Raw genomic sequence first — 23,711 nt, forward strand, 5'->3', positions numbered from 1 at the left:
ATAACAACTTCACAAGTATGCGTTATTCAATCTTTTATAAAAACTACAAATATATTTTATAACAAAATCATATGGTGAAAAGAGTACTGACCCCAAGTATTTATAAGGTTTATTTATGGTTGTATGTTGTGTCTGGTGCTTGCAAGCTGTATGGCACTGTTTGGTAATTGCTTGCTTGCAATAAATTAAAGACTACATGCTACATAAAGGTTTCTCTCCTACTTGCGAACCTGAAGTTTCAAGTCTTAAATATTGTGTAATTTATCAAAATATGTGCATGTGTTTTAATGCACCTGAATGCACATTTTTGTACCTAAAAGGTGCATAGCTTTGAAACGTAAAAATGCAAATATATTCTAACATATCGTTAAAAAAACAAATACAAAATACATTCGATTGGTATAACAAGTTTTTACATAAATTGTCAATTGTCAATTCCTATAGCTTTTCACAGTGTATATGTTTGAAATTTGCCTTACAATTCGCCGATACATTAACCATACTAAAGTATTTTGGTTATTTTAACTTCTGAAAATATGTGCTAATACATGGTCGTATTGATCAGAGTGCGGACATTAATCATGATTGAGATAAAGTCAAATAATATATGGATCATAATGATTAAACAATCTGGAGTTCGAGAAGACTCGTGTTAAAGTAACATTACTACTCAAAATCAACGAAAATTTCGTACAATATTTCGTAAAGTTAACGTAATTAGTGAAAAATTAGTGTTACCTTTGGCATTTGCCGAAATTTCAACGCCAGATTTGGTCTGGTAAAATAGATGTTTGTAGATACAAAATGCTCGTTTTTATTATTTCCCGCAACGATATCTATTCATAGGACATATGAAACTAATATGGTGTTCGTGTGTCGTATGAATAGATATATTCACGGGAAATTAAAATGGAATTAATTGTGGTCACAAATTAATAAAGACGAGCATTATAACGCTTAAAATCAACGAAAATTTCGTAAAGTATTCCGTAAAATAAAGTAATAACCTAAACAATCAGTGCCCCCTATAGCAAAAGCCACAATTTCAACGCTAGATGTGGTATGCTTTCATAGATTTTTGTCGATACAAAATGCTCGTTTTTATTTATTTGTGGCACACTTAATGTGTATCACAAATAAATAAAAACGAGCATTTTGTATCTACAAACATCTATTTTACCAGACCATATCTGGCTATGAAATTTCGGCAATTTCATTAGGAACACTGATGTAAAATTGGTTAAGTTTATTTTAAGAGATATTGTACGAAATTTTCGTTGATTTTAAGTATTAATGTTACTTTTATTGGATGCATACTCTTTTACTTACAATCGTTAAACAATATTTGTGCTGCATAAATAAAGCTTTGTGATCACATATAAATTACATCACTTAAATAAACAATTATGAGAACTTTCCTTTTCTTAAAGCAAGTATAAAAACTGACGCTCGTTGTCATTTCATTCATTTTGCTGTAAAAAGGGCCCCTTAAAGCACGAGAACTTTAAGCTGGTGAACAAAACACATGAACTCGATAAATAAACGGTATGTCACATAGTGTACACATTTTCAGGTAAAAGTATCCAAACTACATTAAGAACTGTAATCTTTACGGACATTCATTATTTTGTAATTTTCGAACTTTTAAAAGGAAAGAAAACATTTAAATAACTAATCTGGTGTTGTACTTGCAGAAAATAAAGTTAATTAAATTTTAAAATACTAGTAAATCATCGTGATAAAATAACTATGTTTAACATTTTAAGAAGGATAATATCATAATTAATTAGTAAATATAATTTCAGACAACGATAACATTAGATGATAACTATAACATGATCAATAAAGGACAACGAAAGAATGCATACTAGAAATGCAATACTACTGGAGCAGCTGAAGTTTCACTTCTTTAAATAGTTGAAAACCATGTTGTTTTTCGAACGTGTTCACGTAGATCTAAATCAGCTTGTATGAATTTTTTGACATAACATGGCCTCTTGTCACGTACAGAAACTCTCTCGCCCGGCAGACAAGACTTTTGACCAGAAAGTTTTTTTCCTGATAATGATCTGACCGTAAGACGCACTGAACCTGATAGATTCACATTCTTAATTAAAGCGGGTATATACGATTTTGTCAAATATTTATTAATTAATATAAAACGTGTAAAAAAATTATGATACATATATTTCAATATAAACTAAAATAAAAGTTAAGAAGAACATGTTTCGAAAAATGCTAAATAAGCCAGATATTTAATTCTGAAATCGAAAAAGGCTGTACAGCCGAATTCGCCAGCATGTATATCATGCATGTACGATGTGAATCTAAATTTAGTTTAACGGTTCATTTGAAATTCCTGCAGCGATATCGATTCATACGACACACGAACACTCACTAAAAAGACGAATGCATCGGTTATTGTAGGAAAATAATTACGAATTATCTTCGTCACAATCGGCTCGGGGCGCTCATTTGTATTTGCTGTATTTTATGAACTTCGTCTTAAATGTATCATTTTTCTTGCATATTGTGTGTTATTATAACATATTTGTATCAATATTTTACAATTCAGCACATATAAAAATCGTATATACCCGCTTTAACATCCAATACCGACCTTAAATGTCGTTTTATCACGAACTAAGGACATGTAATTCGTGATGTTTTAACCATGAATGCTATCCTAGGATTTTTTTTTGCACTTAAACGAAGCTAAATCTGTCCATATTTGTGCATAAAACTCAGCATTACCGTGTTTTTTTTTAATTAACTGTGTATGAGAAAAGCACATATATGTATAATTGTTAGTATTTAAAAGAAAACATACAATTGATAATTCATTTCGAAACAAAACGTTATATGAAAATAAATCATGAATTGCAGACTTGGTTGGGTATGTTTTACTACACACGCATGTAAAACGTTCAACATTATAAAACAAAAAGGGTGATTTTAGTGGCATACTGTTTGCTAATTGATGTTATAATTGGCGTCAATAGCATCAATGAAGGCTTGCGAAGTGTATATTTACAAGTGTTCATACACTATAATTTAGAAAATACTTTAAGCAAAAACGCGTTTTGATCTTTTAATGAATGTCATTGTAAAATGTTATTGTTCTAAGAAACACGATTTATATTATACTAGTATATACATTTTATTAAATACGCTTATGCTTACTAGATAAAGCTTTAGAAGCCAAACGCAAAAACAATCTGAAGATGAACGTTTCCTGAGGTTTGATGTTCTTATTACGGTTTTAACTGCAACAACACAATAATCGAAAACTGAATATGTAATGTAATATTTGTTTGAAATACCCAGCTCAAATCTGACACAAGCTACTCTCAAATTTTACAATGACGGATACATCGTCATAAAGAAAACTGTTCGCACGGTATGGCCTCACTATATGTATCAACACCGCTTTGTGGTCGAGTCATTCCTGTTTCCAATAAAGACCAATTTGTCTAGCGGTCGTTTGTGTGTGTGTGTTAATTGACAGGTTACGGAAATAATTTTATTATGCCCACGATACCAATAAAGATACGGGATTCGTGGACGACTCTATGGGAGTACAGCATATTTCCGTTTTGCATTTTCGAAATAATTTCTTCTTTTTACATTTTCATGCTAGAAACTAGAAGAGCAGATCAGTTTTAATATCGTGCCTTGCGTAGTTGCAATTCTGCTTCAACGAAGCATGATAAACATTTGAATTTTCTTATAGGAATTTAATTAAAATATTTAAATATTTATTCGTTCGTTCTTTCTAATATACTGTTATATAGGAAACATCACACATTCTGGATCAAGTGACTTTCAGAATGTCTTTGAACATGACAAATTAACCTGTTCTCTGCGCTTCCCTTTCCGACGATATAAACCAATACGTGTCAATTTTAAGACCACATACATCGAAAACACGTCAAAGATGATGAAACACTTTATACTTTATAACGAACGTTTCACACAGACAACGCTTTGAGGAAGACTGACTGTCACACCAGTCGGCAAAAGATACACTTTTTTTTCATCGGTGATAATTGCTTCCGTTTTTTGACACGTTTATGGAATTATTGTATTATCCCCAAGAGACCAAGACCACAGTAAAATACTTGACAGCGTCAAAGCAATATGAGTTGATTTCTACGAGATCAGAATTGATTGTATTTGTTAACGAGCTGTTGATAGAGCACAGACAATTTGATGTGCATTTACATTTTATTCATTTCTTGATGAATTTCAGACGTCTTGTTGAGTGAAAGTTTCATGCAAACGTATTCTTACTTTACATCTAATTAACAAATTTTAAGTATAATACTGCTTCAAATCATAAGTGTCCGTATTTTAAGAATTATTGTGTTTTGAATTTATATGGTAATTAATGCATGTTATAAATACGAAAGTTAATCGAAATTAATATTGAAATGATTTATTTTTATTGCCACAATTAATTTGTTAAACATTGTAGTACATTGGCATTATTAAGATACTATTAAGATCACTATTTTGGCGAGAACGATGTACATTTTTCTATGAATAAGTATACACGAACTCTTTTTTCTATTCGTTTTGTACCTGAACGATACAGAATGTGCATTGTGTCAAGACTTATTGTGAGGTTTCCAGTTTAACACATTAAATCGCGTTATACAAATGTTTATGTCTTATACTGTAAACTGTAAAGTGTATTTTTGCCATCAATAAAAGACCGTTTTCAATAGAAAATCTAGTGCTGCTGTCTGTTTTAGTATTATATTTTAATCTTTGTAGATTGCATTATCAACATTTTTACATTAACTTGGATTCATATAATGCGTATACAACATATAATATCATGTCTGAGTCACGAACTCGCAATTTGGAAGCAGGTACAAAGGTCATTCTAGATACATATTATATTATTGAAAACTTTAGAATGTGTGTATAGTTATAATACGATATAATAATGAGAAGTATAACTAAATATGAAAATGAAACTTTAACATAAATTTTGTAATTATCGATATTCATACAATTGTGATACTTATACGTTATCCTTAAAGTTGTACACATTATAATTTTTTCGTAAACGGGACATTTCCGAGAGAAAAGATATTCAGAAAAATAGCAATTTCTTAAATCTGTGCACACATTTCTCTTATTTGTTTTTTATTTAAGTTATTGAAGACGTTTGGTGTGTTTTAAATGCATCGTAAAGGCATATGGTCACTTGACACATATAAACGACTAGCTGATATAATACAAAAATCACCCATGATTAAGTTGTTATAGTTGTATTATTCCTATATTGAACTTTCGATGCATGATGATGTTATCTTTTTATAATTCTGTACGTTTAGTACTTGTTATGTGATTTACTCTTGTAGCAACTGGTCTCACGACTTATAATCTTGTGATATTATCAGAAGCTCTTTTCTTCCCACAACTGCAGTTGCAGTTTAAGTTTGATTGTAATTTTAGAAAGCAATAATACCGTTATTGATGTAAATCTCTATATTACTGTATAACCTTTTATGAATTTAGTTTTCCTTTAAACATCGTGTTGTTTTTACTGTTACATTTAAATGTTTAGATATAATATCCACCATTATTTGCTTTACTTGTTTTCTACATCCTCTTAACTATGTTACCGTGAATTTTTACGCTTAATAATAAGATCTAGCTTTTTGTTAGAAACACTTTTATCCAGCTGAAAGTAATAAATAATGTTTAATTCCATAAATATATAAAGCCTATATCACAAACGCCATCATGCGTTTTTGTTCAAGTATTTAACTGTTCAATTATTTATAGATACGATTGAACAATATTTATGATTCATGTTTATATTATTTTCGTATATATTATTTTCTTCATTTTTATCAAAGACATTCGTCGAAGAAACCTTCGTAATATAAAGACCATTCAACCACCAGACACTTGATCAGGAAATCAATTCTTGTTTTGCAAACTACTTTTAAAACTGAACACCCATCATACAAAAACAATCATCAAAACTGAGGGAACCGCCATGGAACGGTCAATACAAATAAAAGTAACCACTTTTGGTTACTCCCATCAATTGTGACCTTTGGAAAAAAACACACAACAAAAACGTCACCAAAGGGTAATAAATCTAGGCGTTTTATTCGAAATTTGCGCCCGATTACTTTTTCATATTATCTTTATAAAATTGTCTCTGGAGTATAGCTAATAAGTATTATGGGCAGGTTAAGTCATAACGGACAGACTGGTTTCACTAAAGCGAGATACATAGGGGAAAATATAAGGTTAATTTATGACATTATACTATACACTATACCGAAGAAAATGATATCCCGGTTTTACTTCTTTTACATACTTTGAAAAGATATTCGATTGATTGTCGTGTTCTTTTGTACAAAATACACTTTTTTCTGTTATTTAAGTTATTTTAGTCCATATAAAAAGCGTTGGATTCAACATTGATATTTTTTTATAGTCAGCTGTTTCTCAGTGTGATTACTTATTTTTTGTTTTCCCTATTGAAATAGGCTGCAGACAAGGAGATGCCCTGATAACTTCATCACAAGCAATACAGTAACCAATAAATACATACGACTATAAAAACTTAAGAAAAATATCAAAATCAAAAAATAATTCACGATACTTTTACATTGAATGGGAATGGTTTAGTATCATTGTAGAACACACGTAGAATATAAATCAATGATTATTTCAGTTTTTTGCAACGTTGTAAAGAACCAATGTGTTATCTTGGAAATCTAAATGCAGGACCAATGTGTTCAGAACTGAAACTTAAATATATATATATATATATATATATATATATATATATATATATATATATATATATATATATATATATATATATATATATATATACGTTCTCCGTGAAAAGGGAGTTTAATGCATATACGTATAGTGTTGTCATAGATTAGCATGTGCAGTCAGCACAGTCTTATCAGGAACGACACCTTCCTATTTTATGATAATTTTCGTTTAAAGACATTCTCTTCTTAGCAAAAATCCAGTTTAGGCGGAAAGTTTCGTCCCTGATAAGCCTGTACGGACTGCACAGGCTAATCAGGGACGAGGCTTTAAAAACTCGCAGTAAACCCCATTTTCACAAAGCGCGGTTCATATCGAAGTAAGATTAATGCAAACGACAACGTATGTATCTCAAAGCTTCCTGTTTCATTACCCGGAGAGCTTATCGTGACAGGCCTGTCAAATACTTGTCAGAAATGTAAGACAGGCGCCTGGTTGGACTTATGCTGAACTTACAAAAAAGGAAGCAAGAATGAAGTGTGATATTTGCCTATCAAAAGAGATAAATAAAACAAATTGGTCAATATACCGGTTAAATTGTTTAAACTTAACAAATAAAACATATGAATCATAAATATGAGATAAATCTTCATAAAGTCCACATTCCGATATTTAAGATTTAGCAATAATAAACCCGGATTGTTATATAAATGGTTTAACTATCGTGACAAAACGAGACCGCTAAAATAAAGTACAACCTTACTGTAACGAAAGTCCTTAAATGATATTCTTCACTGTAACTATATTCAAATAAAACGACAACAACACAGGTTAGTTATCTTATATATGGCAGTTTGTTAAATAGGACTCAAAAGACAAAGGAGATATATTGAAAATTTAAAATTCAAATGGCAAACATGCAGGAAGAATATTATCATATTGATCCTGCTATTGGCGCTTAAATTTTGACATTAAAGGGGAATGGAACACAATTTTAAATTTTTTTCCGACAGCAACCAAATAGAGACCATTTCAATAAAATAATGTATTTCAGTAACCTGTACATGTACACGTAACTAATATATGGCTATATCAATAAACAATAAGAGGTTTTTAACCTTAATCATGCAAAAGAATAGCTTTGAAGATCTTAAAACACAAACACATTGCAATAACTAGGTTGATATATATACGCGCTTCACCGAAATATATTTCGACTCACAATTTTACGTACTCGCGGCACATTTCAATGCCGCAGAAAAACAATCTAACTCTTGTTCTGTTTGATTACCATTTTATCATGCAATGGCTAGTTGTTAATCAAAGACGAACACTTCCAATTTAATGGGTAACGATAAAATCTTGTCTTTTAAAGACATACAAAGACTAGCGGACATTTTCAAGAATGTTTAACTGATATGTTCTGGAGACTCATTACTTTAGTACATTTAGCATAAGGTCCATGAATTTCAGCGTCCATTTATGTTCATGAAAGTATATTTCGATTAACATATGATTGTTTAACAGTCTTGTGTAAGTACATCATTTATTATTCTGTTAATTCTATTAAACATAGAACTTGTTATGTACAAAAACACGAATTCGTACGTTTGTAGAGCGAGTTGTAGTGCTTATTTCTAACATTTGTATCTGTTCAGATTATATTATTGCCAATTCCCTCAAATCTAATTCAAAATATTTTAACACAGTAAGATTATGTTTATTCTCCGTTTACAGAGCAATCATTTCTTACACGTTCCAGTTACAATATAAGCAATATAAACCGAGAAAGATGGAGTTGTAAACCAGCAGGGTTTGTTGTATTGAACAATCAAAGAAGACCTTTATTGTTTACAAAACGATTAGAAATTGTAAACGTATCTAAGATAAATAATTCCCGCAAATCAAATCATTACTTGGACATGTGGCGAGGTACGATTGAAGAGTGTGCAAATGCAACAAATGCAATCACGAGATATATTGCATGTTCACATTTTATATTAAAGCCGTAAAACGTACCTCACAAATACAATTTAAAAAATCCAACGTTCAGTACATTGTCGCATAATTGAATCTCGGTGTGTCATGGTTAATGGTTGAACTACATGTCATAGCCAAAATAAATACGCAGTTAAAAGTCAGTGGGACACATTCTTAAACGCAACCTATAAATGACGATTAAGCATTTATGTTAGACAAACGTATATTAACATAAATTGGTAGAGTTGATAGTAAGCCTCGTGTCTGATATGGTTTTGTTAAAAACACAATTCTGACACATTTTTAAGAGGAATATCAATGTAAAAAAATAATTCAGAATCCTTTGAAAGTGAATGGGAATATTCTGAAAATTTATGACACAATATATTTATATCAAATACAGGTTCGAATATAAAACTTGTTAGAAGACAATATGTTAATTAAGTTTAGATTGTTATTCAGTTGGGCAAAGCACTTTATTGATCATATGAGAAATGTTTGAGAAATACAATTATTTTAATAACAAACATAATCTATTTAGAAAATCACTACCTAAAAAAATATGTTAAGTTGGTCTTGATAGCGATTAAATATGGTAGTTTTAATATCGCAAGTGGTCTAGAATTTAGCATTAATACACATTATTTCAAATAAGTTATCAATTAAATCATTATACTTAATTAAGTAATTCAATCAAGATCATATACTTTAGAGTATTTCGTGTGGCACACATGAAGTTTAAAAACAAATAATTAAGAAAATATTTCCAGACTGAGTCCTACGTTTGAAACTATCTTCAGCCAGAGCAGTTCGGTGATTTTAAAAATAGAATTTGGAAAAAGAAAAATATAAATCTTTTTGGTAAATCTTTAAATAGAAATTTGTGTTAAATATTGTATTTTGCAAATGTTAGCACTAATTTAAGGAATAAAGAAACTCCAGAAAAATGTCAAATGAAATAACAATGTTGTTAAAATATGTAAATATTTTCTGACACAGGGCGGAAACTTCACAGTTATCTTATCAAATTACTCTATCAGAGCTCCATAGTTGCACAATATTAATTTGAGCCTATCAAACATCTACCTAAGCGGGATTTTCTTTAAATTAGTTAGTATATATAGGTAAATAAATGAGTAACATGTATAGTATGTACAAATATGTGAATTAATTGTACAATTAAAATGATTCTAGAAATAAAAAATGTCTTAATACGGAAATTGCAAAAATAAAGCAAATTTTTAATAATCCGACAGTTTTCGTCGTCATTTAACAGAAATAGAAAATTCATTCATTTTGATATATATATATATATATATATATATATATATATATATATATATATATATATATATATATATATATATGAGCGGAAGAACTCAAATATGCATATATATATATGAATTTACATGTTATAGCATGTGGAGTGCATATTTGAGTTCTTCCGCTCATAGAAACAATGATATAATTATCGTGGTGTTAATAATAGGCACGTTAAACATTCTGTTTGCTGGCAAATTATTGAGGGCATGTTTGTTAATTTTATACTAAACTTAAGCATATATTGCCTCTCAAAACATCAATCATGGAAAAAAGGTAGGCATAATTATATTAAATTGGCTATAATATTGTTCATTGTACAATAAAAATATGCATGTTGTAGTTCGCATTAAAACGCAACTGTTACATAAATTAGAACGCTATGTGTATTCAGGCAGCTATTGTATTAATGTTGAGTTTGTATGGCTTGAAATGGAAGATAACACAATTAAAGTAAGACTGCAATAGCAAATGAATGTTTCTTATACATAAACGCATTATATGATCATTATCCACACGTTTTTCAGAGAAAAAGTGGGGATATTGTATTGATGTGCGTCTGTCCGTCCGTCCGTCCTGGCAACCTGCTCCTCCTACACAATTAGCACTAGAACCTTGAAACTTACTTGGTAGCTATGAGCATATGTGCGACGGTGACAGTGACGGAATTTTGATCTGACCCCTGAGTCAAAAGTTATGGGGGTTGGGGTGGGGCCGGGTCAGAGATTTTCACTTATTTTAATGCCCCCGGTATGGTGCATTGGCCGTAACTTTTGCAATATTGGTGATAGCAACTTGATATTTGGCATGCATGTGTATCTCATGGAGCTGCACATTTTGAGTGGTTAAAGGTTAAGGTCAAGATCATCCTTCAAGGTCAAAGGTAAAAATCAAATCCAAGGGAAGTAATAAGCTTTAAAGGGAGGTAAGTAAATAGCCTGCCAAATGATATAATTTTTTTTAAATAAATCAAAGTGGCGCATTGAGTTACACAGTAGTGGCGCAGAGATGTATTTAGTATTCAATTGTTTGTGTTAACTAATCTGTGAAATGGTTAAGCTCAATCTAATGTTTATAAAAGGGTATATAAAATATTAGCGCAAAGGGACACCTGTATATGAGAGAAGAGATATAATGCAGCCAAGCATAAAAAGCATGAGAAACTCATGGAATATAGCCTCAAGAATCTAGGGCTGAAACTTTCAATTTGTGCAATAACAATTTTAGACTCATTACTGAAAATCTGTTAAAATGTTCAAGTGGGAAAAATGTGAGAAACAATTGAAAGCAAGATGGACTTTGAACAGTCACATCAAAGACAGACATGAAATTCAACATATTCATTGTTGGGTACAAGATTACGATAGAAAATTTCTGAGACGCTACTATTTAGTCAACCATTTAACCTCAAAACATAACTTTTCCAAAACAGAAGAAAGACGGTTGGCTATAAGAGAGCATGTTCAGTCATCTCATAAGTCATTCCAATTAGGATGACATGTACATAATTGACTACAGTGAAGTTGATTCATTATTATATTTGTTAGGAGAGCAGGATGAGGAGGCGAAATTAGAGTATATATTTTCACTCATTTTTTGGTTATTTTACATTAACTTCTTCATTCTACATTGAATTACTTCAAATTTATACTGAACATCTCTTATGACAATATGGTCAATCTCAACTATGCATAGCCCCATTACCAACCCTGGGGCGCCCCTGTGTCAAAAATGCGGCGTGGGGATACGCGTCGGCCTCTTCCGCGCAAATTCTAGTTTAAAATGCAATTGAAACATAAACACATGCGCTAATTGATATTTGCTAAAGTTGTCACATACTATAACAGCAACAACATCAGCCATATTTATATATGGCTAGCACAACATTTAAGAGACTGTTTGCATTTAGATTTTTTTTAAAGACAACTATGTTTAATTAAAAGCATAATTACATATAGCAAAATTATATGAATTAGAGCGAAAATAGACTTACGAATAAGCTTTAAAGCACACTTTGATTATGTCCATTTCACATAATTTTATCCATGTCTTATTTAAAATATTCCCATTTTTATAAAATGTTCTTCTTTAATATGTTCGTAACACCTTAATACTGATATTTTTCTATTGAAATCCGGTGTAAAAGTCTCTATCAAAATGTTGAATATCAATATAGATCTGAACACGAGCTTGCAACACGAAATCGCTGTATCAATTGAAGTCAAGTCGGTATACAATACCATTAGAGATAATCTATTTCACTATATACAGCCCATACACAATGACAATAACCCGAGCCGCACTAGCACTTAGCGGTTGTATTGGATTTTAGCATCGAAATCCCTACATAATGTATGTGCTCTCTTTGTATAACGATGATCTATGTTCTTGCGGTGAGCTGGCGTATCGCGGATCAACATGGATAAGTCCATAGGGAATTTAGAAGGAAAGCGAAAATATATTGCTTTCGGTTATCTACGAGCGATGAGAAAAAGGTCTGGAATACATGTATTCAATAACCTATGTGGTTCGTTGTATTGCTAAATAAAAATAAACTAGTGGTCGGATAACTGTCATATTTAAACTGAATGTGTACTTATATATTGCTTTTATGCCTGAACATGTTCATCAAAAAAGTATTTGAAGAAACAGAGTTACAGTAAACACAAAAAAACTTTTTCAATCTGATCCAAAGATGTCAGAAAAAGATTTCCTCAACGTTAAACCTAACAAAGTTATAAATATATTGACGATGCGCGTTTCTTCGCTATAGTTGCATGATAACTTGTATGTATGTTTCATAGATGTCATCAATCCCTATGTAACATCGCTAACCACAAAATTTTAATTTAACTTTAATTAAATACGAGTCAGGTCACTAACAAAATTATATGATAAGAAATGTAAAACAGATGCCCATTCAAATGTGACTATTTTGCTGATAAACCATTGACTAATAAGTCGATATAAAGTAAACCGTTTTAATTCCCTAGAAATGACATTTAAAGGCGGATGTATACGGGGGCGAAAACGACACATTTCCTTCCACTCTCTTACACTGCGGTTCATTACATTCACTTACATGAGGCACGGACGACAACTCTGCTAGGAGAATGATGTCCTTCCTTAAATATTCGAAGGTCCGACTTTCTTGATAGACTCTCTTCCTTAACAAAACATCAGTGTTGTATTGGACTTGTGACCTCAATTTGTTGAGCATGTTATTAGAAAGCATATTTTTCAGTTGTACGTCAGGTGTGCTACACGCTGTCGTCCACCACACCCCTAAAGCTTTGCGTACAGTTTGCCTGGCGAAATCAAATGTGCAATGATATGATTTACTATTTTGGTAGTGCGAATCAAAGTGTTGGGTCATTATCAATGTATCTGTTCACATAATTTTCATTGGTATTAATTCATCACGTATTCAAACATATCGGTAAACGTGGGATCATATTTGACCGTCCTTTCCAGAACAATGAATTGTATTACGGTCGATAAAACATATGCGTTATAAAAGTTACGAAAGACGATACAATCCTGGCTTGACAGATCAAAGACGAAGGGCATTATCGTAAAAAAATAGCTGGAAATTGTGTACCTATCTATGATCAATCATTCAACCAATCCATTCACTTGCTGAACATTAAGAGAATACGCTTTAAGTTATTAATAAAAGAGTGTGCATAGAGTAAATGGATATAAGAGACAGTGTGCATGCTCACATTAAAGTTAAACGCCGTAAGCAAATTTTATTTACGTTTAAAATTTAAAATTCATATTGTGGCAAATTGTCGCATATTAATATTTAAAGTGAAATTCTAATCAGTAAAACTATTAGCCCAAATTTGTATTCAACCATACTACAAGAGTGCATTGGTAAGTAGGTTTGAAACATGATCATTTGGAAGTGGGGCATAATTCGTACCTTAATTTATAAATGACAATTAAATACATGATTTAATACACATTTTGTTTCACTATTTTGGATTGAAATATGCAAATTGCTGTATTGCAAAATTAGCACACAAAAAACAACCACAAGTCACCGCTAGACCAATATGCATTCATTCACAGTATCATTGCAATTACAACAAAGAGGTATTGACAACACAATTAAGCCTAAAAATATAACATGAAAATCGGATGAACGGCAATATTTTGTTTTGCTATACTTAAAGTTCTGTGTAGTGTAATTTTGCATAGGCTTTTTGAAACACATTCTTTCAATAAATATGGTCGATTTCTGGGCGGACACAACGCACTGTTAGTAAGCGCATAAATATACAGGGATATTATATATTATATTGATGATCTGAACGATGTCCTTTCAAATATAAATGCGATTGAGTCATGAAAACATTCAGGGACATCGTTTAATTAATAAGGTGCGTTTAAATAAAGTGCATACTGTTAGAAACAAACAGTTACACATGCATTCGTGCTTTGTTATTAAAATAAAAACTCATGGTGGACATTCAAAGGTAAATTGACTCTTTGACGACGATGTCAGCCTTAAATAATGTTCAAGAAATAAATGTTTTTACACTTTAGAAAATTTTATAGTGTATTGCGCCTTATAAATTGACATTTAATAACATAATAGAAACAAAGACACATACAACGATGTATATCTGCTCAAAATATCGCGAAGATTTTGTTTTCGTTCAAAGAAATTGAGTTTGGAATCAAAAAATGATTTTTAGATGGGCGCTTTAGCGCCCGTCTAAAGTGCTTAGTGTGAAATTCAGGTCGATACGACTAGGTATGATTTACCCAATACCCGCTTGCGTATCCGCGCAAGAAAGAGTTGTATAATTTATGCAAGAGGTTTGAGTTCTCCAATTATGTGTATTCACAAATGGCAACATTATATTAATCTCGTGTTACATTCAATATTTTGGAACGGTGTTTTATAGAAAAGAATCAATGAACAATGATCGTATTGTACGTGTCGCGGAGGAGATTGTTTATGAATGATTAAAATAGTCCACTTTCTGCTGCGTGTGCGTGACGTAGTATTTTCGCTCAGCTCATTCATAAATCTGAGGCTGGCGATAAACAAAGGGGAGTCCGTGTGAGAATAACGCAGTAGTATAAGGTTACGCTTGTTTATGTTCACAGGTCTCAATTAATAATACGTTGACCACGAGTTCAACAATTATTACAGGGATACGATAGACAACATAAAAAAATGTTTCATTATCGCTGAAACTGTTAAAAAAAAAACATTTAAATATAACAATAATATTCTCTAAAAAATGTAGTCTTGCTGTTTTGAAATAAGGTTTGGAATTTTGTTTTCTAAATAACTTAATTCAAAACAAAAGTTTAATTATAGTGTTTTTTACTTGTTAGTCGCATATTTACCGCATTATAATGTGTGTTATAATAGGCAAACCATACATTAGTAAAATTCAATCTGCCTTCGCACATAGAAGGAATGGGTCAATTAGGTGCTGCGTTTCCTTTGCTTACTTCAGTTAGAGGTCAATTATTTAAGTAATAGCAATCACAAGGCTCCGACTTCAAAGGAATTGCGGAGCTTTCTTACATAATAAAAGTCGTAGTCGCATGGTATTTGCGTTTTGCGTCCTATTTGGTCACGTGGTTCTTTTTCCCGGTTGTTTTGGCATTCATGATATATGAGGCTATTAATAGATGCGTCTGTCGATAAACAAAGGAAAGTTTACGGGTTATAACAACGCAATAGGTTACGCTCTCGCATACAACTCAATGACGTAGTACAGGTCGTATAATGAGAGATTCGGGAAAAAGTTGAAGCTTATTTATATCAAAGACCCATATTATCTATAGGTCTTTGTTTATATTCTCAATTTATAAAACGTTGAACATAAGTTCAACAATAACTTTAGCGATACGATAGACAAAAAAAAGTTTCATAATTGCTAAACCCGAATATAACAAACAATTTATAATAATAATACGAATGCAATAGCAGAAGGTTAGTAGAAGGTTAAGCTTGTTTATATTCACAGTTCTCAATACATAGACAGTTGGATATGAGTTCATGAATTACTACAGGCATACTATAGGCAACCTCGAAAATGCTTTTTAATCGCTAAAACCGAAAACAACCTAATATATTATATTAAATATATTTATAACAATAAATGTCTTTTAAAAATGTAGTCGGCGTATACGCTGACTTTGAAATAAAATTAGCAATTTACTTTTCTAAATAATTAAATACAATTAAACAAAAGTGTAACTATTGTGTTGTGTTTTTCACGTGTAAGCTGCATATTCACCGCATGAAATGTGTGTTAGCATTGTCAAACCACACATTAGTGTGAGTAAAATAAAAAATATACTACTGGAGAGCACTTCATATGTGTCCTCATATGCCTTGTTATGAGTATCTTTCTTCACTATCGAAATATATCGTATGTTTATATTTGATTTAAACGCAGTTTTCTTTCGACACATTTAAATCACACGTCAATAGCGCCATCATGCGAAAATGGGTCTTATGCGTTTCGGCAAGCGTTTGTTAAACCCAACATGTGCTTTTGCGCAGTCAGGCCATAGGCGATGCTGTTCGCTTTAAAATCACTCAATATGTTATGTTTCTCCTTACCAGAAGGAGTGATAGCTGAGTGGGCTATTTATATGATGGGCGCATATGGAATAAGACCCATTTTCACATGACGAGGGTCATTACAAATCTCATTGCGAATTGAAAATGCCACATTTAAGAACAATGCTTTTTGATACAAAATTGAATTGAAAATAGCAAACTTGTTAATAATGGCAGCCTATCCACACATTAAGGAATGATTTTCAGACGTGCTGACCAAGTACGGCAAACATTGTGGTATGATAATTAAACGATTTTCTCTTATCGTGACACTATACTATTTCGCTAATGATTGTTTTCTCATCTTGGAGGCGAAAGTGAAATTCTGCGAGATGGATTGTAACGCGTAATTGTAACAGGGCCACAATTTGTGTCGTTTGAGCATACAGAGAGTAGTCCGGAATTCCTTACACTGAACAGTGCTACATCCTTTAATTGAGCACATACGCAGTGATGTAGCAAAAATTCAGAGGTTGTATCTCGAATCAGCTTATTAAATATTCGAAAATATTCATGCGTGTCTGTTGGCGTTATGTAAAAGTCACTAAGATGAAAACTGAAACAGCTACGCCTAAAAGCGCATGAGTGCTCTATACCTATGTTTATGTTAGCGTTGTTGACACCGTGTGAACTGCTCGGGTAATAAGTAAAGCATAAACAGCAATATTTATATACTTTTATTCCTCCATATACAAGATACGAAGATTGTTGTATATTTTGAATTGTATATGGTGTCAAAAATCAAAAGTATTGTACACTGAACTTTCATTATGAATTTATATTCTTGGTGAGAAAGTCATTTGATATAAGAAAAAAATATTCCTTTAATATGGTGACTGCAAATTTTCTTTATATTAAGTTATCATTACCATTTTCATCATACTTTCTATGCTTTCAGAACTTCCAAAAAGCATGTTGTTTTTATTTTGTCTTAGTTATTTCTATGAAATAATAAGGATGATAAAAAGTGCACACAAAACTCGACCCGTGCGCTATGACACACACTTTATAAAGTTTAATGGCGTGTGTTCATTTCAAACTTGCGATTGATTTTCAAAAATGAATTGCGTGTTGAATTATGCAATAGCGAACATCTTCAGTGCCTTCAGCGCTTTGATTGTTATAGTGGGCATAATTACAACTACTGAAAATCCGCAAGAAAAAGGCGGAACAAGCTTTACCAATCAGCGTCTTCCTTAGATCATGTTCACATTATTTATTTCGTTCTGCATGTTCCAATAAACAATGGCGTGCAAGTTATAAGCTAATCTCGTAAATTTAATAATATTATGTTTTATGTAATTTGATTGTAATGTCTTTCACAAGGTACTACGTTTTCTATTTTGATATGATTATTCACCTTAATATTGATATATTGCTATTAAAAGATAATGTATTAACGCCTATCACAACTATGCTCATCTCTAGAGATCAGTAGTTTAGCACGCGCTTATAGCACAAAATCTTTCTAATTTATAAATCGATATGCAATATCATTAGAGATAAACTATTTCACTCTACACCGCACAAACTAAGCGACAATAAACCGTATAGCAATTGCTCCTGGCGGTTGTAATTGTTGTCACAAGTTTCACGATTTGATTTCAAGTGCATCCATAAAGTTAAATTATTAGCTGAAAAATACACACGAAAAATCAATGGTTATTTTTTAAGGGACTACATAGTTTCCAGGAAAACTGTTTTTCATTTAAAGGGAGATAACAAGTGCTACAGCATATAGGAACACTATGTATATATTTAGCAGAGGGAAACAACCAAAAATACACAGTATTGAATTTGATATAAACAACAAAAGAACAACAAAAGATACATGTAAAATATTCAAATAATTTCCTAAACGAACATGCAAAGTAAAAATAAATAGGCATGATAAACATTCTTAAAACTTCATAGTACTATGGGTGAGTCAATCTTTGATATATTTTTATATATTATTACAGAACAGACTACATGCTACAAAAAGGGTTCTCTCCTACTGGCGACCCTGAAGTTTCAAATATGTTGTATGCATATTTTATCAAAATATGTGAATGTAATTTAATGCACCTGAATGCACATTTTTGTACCTGAAATGCGTATAGATTTGCAACGTAGCGTATATATTCATACATATCATTTAAAAAAACCAAAACAAATTCAACATACATAGGTTTTGTATAACAAGTTTTTACAAAAATTGTCATTTGTCAATCCCTTAATTTTCTCACAATGTATATATATTTTTTTTTAATTTTCCCTACACTTAAAGGGGCCTTTTCACAGATTTTGGCATGTTTTGAAGTTTGTCATTTAATGCTTTATATTGATAAATGTAAACATTGGATCAAAAAAACTCCGGTAAAACATCAAGAATAAAATAAAAAAAGGAAAAAATAGCCCGCAGCAGGGCTCGAACCAGTGACCCCCGGAGTCCTGAAGTAAAAACCAATTAGACCGCTCGGCCATCCTGCCAAATATGTATGAAAGACGTATTTTATAGTTATTATAAGCAATATTTGAAGTTTCACAAAATTAAACGACAACAACAGAACTCTTCAAATTATTAATTCGTTTCGCGTTGCAACGCTTTATAATTTTCAGGTTTTTAAATCGTCAAAAGATGCATCTAATGGCTATATTAGACCACGGTAAATGTTCAGTATTACTCCTTCCTCACAAATAACATAACTAAAACGAAAATTTGCGAATCTAAAACAACTTTTTTTAATTTTGTCAATTTACCAAAACGTGAAAAGATCCCTTAAATCGATAAATTAACCATACTTAAGTTTTTTGTTTATTTTCACTGTCGAAAATATCGGCTTATATATGATCGTATTGTTTACGGTGCAGACATTAATCATGATTGAGATAAACTCAAATAATGTATGAATCATAATGATTTAACAATCTGGAGTTGAGTAGAATATTTTTGGTAACAATTCCACCAATACCGTTCTAGTACCAACTGAAAGAAAAAGAATAACATAAAGCATGTTAATTGGATGCACACTCTTTTACTTAAATTCGTTAAACAATAGTTGTGTTGCATGAATAAGGCCTTGCGATCACATAACCACTTTAATAAACAAATATAAAAACTTTCATTTTTTAAAGCGCGTATAAAAATGACGCTCGTTGTCATTTTATTCCATATGAAGAAGATTTTATTTCAGAATCAGTAGGCCATAGGCCCATGTGGATATACAGATTTGTACATAAACAGTATTAGCAAGTCACGTGACACAATAAACACGAAAACAGTTGTGTTGAAAAAAAAATTAAATATAAAAATAATGCCGATTAATAATACGAGCAGAGGCAAAAAGGGCGGTGATTGGACAAAACGCAAATATGCGGAGAAGGTGTATATAATTATATTTTTTTGTCCTGTAGGTTCTATATCTCTGTTCGTTTAATTTATGTCAACACAAAATATAAACAACGGTTAAATACAAATCGCACATAATTTATTATACATCACAATGATTTGCTTCTCGTATATATGCGAATCTTTATACATTTATTATTTATAATCGTAAATTTCAAAAGACAAAATTATGTTGATAATTTGTGTCTTGTTTTGACAAAACTGGGCATAATGCATATGCGTAAAGTGCCGTCCCAGATAAGCCTGTGCAGTCCGCACAAGTTAATTAGGGCCGACAGTTTCCGCTTAAACTTGATTTTCGATAAGAAAGGACTTCCTTCAAACTAAAAATATCATAAAAGCGGAAAGTGTCGTCCCTGATTAGAGACGGCACTTTACGCACAAGCATTAAGCCCAGTTTTCTCAGAACAAGACACATTTAATGACTACTTACAAAGTAAATGACTACTTACAAAGTTAATGACTACTTAAACAGTTAATGACTACTTAAACAGTTAATGACTTCTTACAAAGTTAATGACTACTTACAAAGTTAATGACTACTTACAAAGTTAATGACTACTTACAAAGTTAATAAATACTGACACAGTTAATGACTACTTACAAAGTAAATGACTACTTACACAGTAAATGACTACTTACAAAGTTAATGACAACTTACAAAGTTAATGACTACTTACCAAGTTAATGACTACTTACAAAGTTAATGACTACTTACAAAGATAATGACTACTTATAAAGTTAATGACTACTTGCAAAGTTAATGACTTCGTACAAAGTTAATGACTTCTTACAAACTTAATGATTACTTACAAAGTTGCCCAAAACGATACGCAATATGCATGAGCACATTTCTTTATTCTATTTTGTTAAAGAGACACCGTGATCTGTCAATAAACACATGTGTTACAAAAGTACACATATTATAATATTTCAGTATTTGTGTTAAATATTTATCAATAAATTACCGGTAGAGACTTGGTGAACGAAAAATCATATTGTTATATAACTCAATACACATGAACGAATGATAATACAATATTGTGCGTTGCACTATCAAAAGATACATAGGGTGTATTTTACAAATTATGTATTATTTACAGATTTTCTGATTTCAAAACATTCAAATATAAACATGCTTAGACGCCGGAGTACAATTCCATTTTTGCTTTCAAACAGCTGCTTTAATTTAAACATACTAGGTCTACACCCAAATATATTTTGATGTATTTTTTGCGTAAATCATGATATAATGAACATTCTAAAATAAAGTGAAACTCGTCTTCAAGCATATCACAAACAGTACATTTTCTATCTTCTAATGGGATACTTATTGGTCTATGCCACCTTCCAGACTCAACTTTTAGATTATGAGAAGAAACAATTCACCTAGTGAAAGCAATCCTGAACTTTTGAACATTAATACACTTAAGAAACATTTGAAAATCAAAGTCGACTACCTCCCGAATAAACGTTGCTCGGGTCGAGTTATCCAGACGATGGTGCCATAACTGGATATAACTATCATGAAGACGTGGCTTAAAAACATACATAAAAACATCAATATCACCGACTCCTTGGGAATGCCATACTTCGTAGAAGCCCATTGAGGTCAGTAAATCTCGGACTAAAGTAACCCAAGATGTTTAATCAGGGTATATATCTGCATCAGCTTTTAACATATTATATACTATACGAGTGTATTTGTTGTCATTGCTTATTAACAATTTTAACCAATATCTAACGATTCTAATATATCTTTGATTTTCTAAACTAAATCTACCTAAAATGCCATATACAAAATCGTTTTGTGTGGAACGTTTAACTCTTAAAATTATTTTACAATATAGAGTATGTACTCTCTCAATATTAACAGCATTATAAAAACCACAAACTTCACATGAATGACTCAGAATAGGTACAAAAAGTTTATCAAACAACTCTAATCTATGAAGTATAGACACATCAGTGAAATTCAATAAATAACTGTCTAATTTGAAAATTGCTTTCTATGCTTTACTAGCTAACGTACTCTGAGTTTCGCTAAAAGACCCACTTTGAGTAAATACAATAACAAGATAGGAGAAAGACTTAACAATTTCAATATTTTCATTATTAAAAACAAACTTCAAATTTCTTGGCAACATTCCAGATTTTCTAAACACTTTGACTTTAGTTTTCTGAACATTTATTTTCAGTTTCCATCTGTAACAATATTTTTGAAGTTAATCCAGACCTTTTTGTAATCCATCTGCTGTATCAGAAAAAAACAACAATATCATCAGGGTATAATAGAAGAAATAATTTGGTCATATAAGTATCTATTCCGTTTAAATTGTTCAAAATCAAATACTCTTCAATATCATTCAAGAACAAAGAGAAGAGGAAAGAAGATAGGCATTCACCTTGTCTAACACAAAGTATACATGTAAATTCATTACTAAGTTTATTGTTATATTTCACACGATATTTAATACCACTATAATACTTCTAATTACAGTAAGCAGTTTACCTCTTACACCAATTTTAATCAATTTATACCATACACTATTCCTTTCTACATAATCAAAAGCTTTACTAAAATCTATAAAAGAATATAACCTCTTTCCAGTATTAATAACATGCGTAATTAAGCCATGTAAAACAAAAATATTATCTGTAGTACTCATACCGCTACGAAAGCCTGCTTGTGCCTCGATATAAACATTGTATTGCTCTGCCCACTTAGTTAAACGATTGTTTAAGATTCTGGTAAATAATTTTCCAATAGTACTTAAAAGCGTTATTCCTCTATAGTTTTCTGGATTATTTTAAACACCTTTTTATGTAACGGTATGATATATCCTTTCGCCCAAGATTCTGGAAAATAACCTGTATCAAAAATAGTATTAAATAAAATATTCAGAAAAGGTAATAACTGGCCAATGCCATATATCAAAAACTCATTGAACAACATATCAGGACCTGCACTTTTTCCTGTCTTCAATTCCTTTATGGCAGTTGTGATTTCGATATTGCTTATAGGTTCGTCGAGCTCACCAAACATAACATGAAATTCATTATTAACAAATCGTTCATTGAAGTACAATACATCTTCATCCGGATTGAAAAAGAGATCATCTGGATTATTTACAGCTTTAAAATATGTTTCAAACGAAGACAATGGTATATTTGGGGACTTTACATGTGAAGCATCTTTTAACATATTCCAGTATAGTTTAGCATTAGTACGTCTATATGTAAGTTTTTGTTTGCGATCAATATTATATTTTCGTTTTGTAGATTTCAAAGCCATTTTGTAATCTGAACGAGACTTATCTAACAATACTCGATTTCCATCAGTTTTACAATTTCTATACCGATTTAAAAATAACATAACATGTTTTCGTTTAACTTCACAATCGTCATCAAACCTTACATTGCTTTTCTGAGTTGTTAATTTATCATTTTTTTTTAACTATATTTTTCTTAAACAAATTATCAGTAACACTATCTAATATATTTCCAAAATGGAATAAACTTGACTCAATATAATTTTGATTTACAGCATTTCTAGTTTTTATAGTCAAATCACCTAACTTATCTGCTACAACATCGTCACTTAAAGCACTAATTTAATTTTCTTTTAATTCACTATTCCATATATATTTACTGTCTATA

At 31.3% G+C, this 23,711-nt stretch overlaps 1 protein-coding gene across 3 annotated transcripts in view; it reads right to left on the bottom strand.

Annotated features, from left to right (window-relative positions):
* LOC127832024 (neprilysin-4-like) overlaps positions 1–23,711 on the bottom strand; it is a 73,386-nt gene that overhangs the window by 32,003 nt on the left and 17,672 nt on the right. Inside the window, exon 1 of one of the 3 annotated variants that reach the window (XM_052357159.1) lies at positions 12,053–12,463. The exons of the other annotated variants lie outside the window; for them this stretch is intronic. The gene's annotated coding sequence lies outside the window, so the exon portion shown is untranslated. Of the gene's footprint in view, positions 1–12,052; positions 12,464–23,711 lie in introns of those variants that run through there. 3 annotated transcript variants of the gene reach the window in all.

The sequence above is a fragment of the Dreissena polymorpha genome, chromosome 5 (genome assembly GCF_020536995.1).
Source record: "Dreissena polymorpha isolate Duluth1 chromosome 5, UMN_Dpol_1.0, whole genome shotgun sequence".
Taxonomy (NCBI): Eukaryota; Metazoa; Mollusca; class Bivalvia; order Myida; family Dreissenidae; genus Dreissena; species Dreissena polymorpha.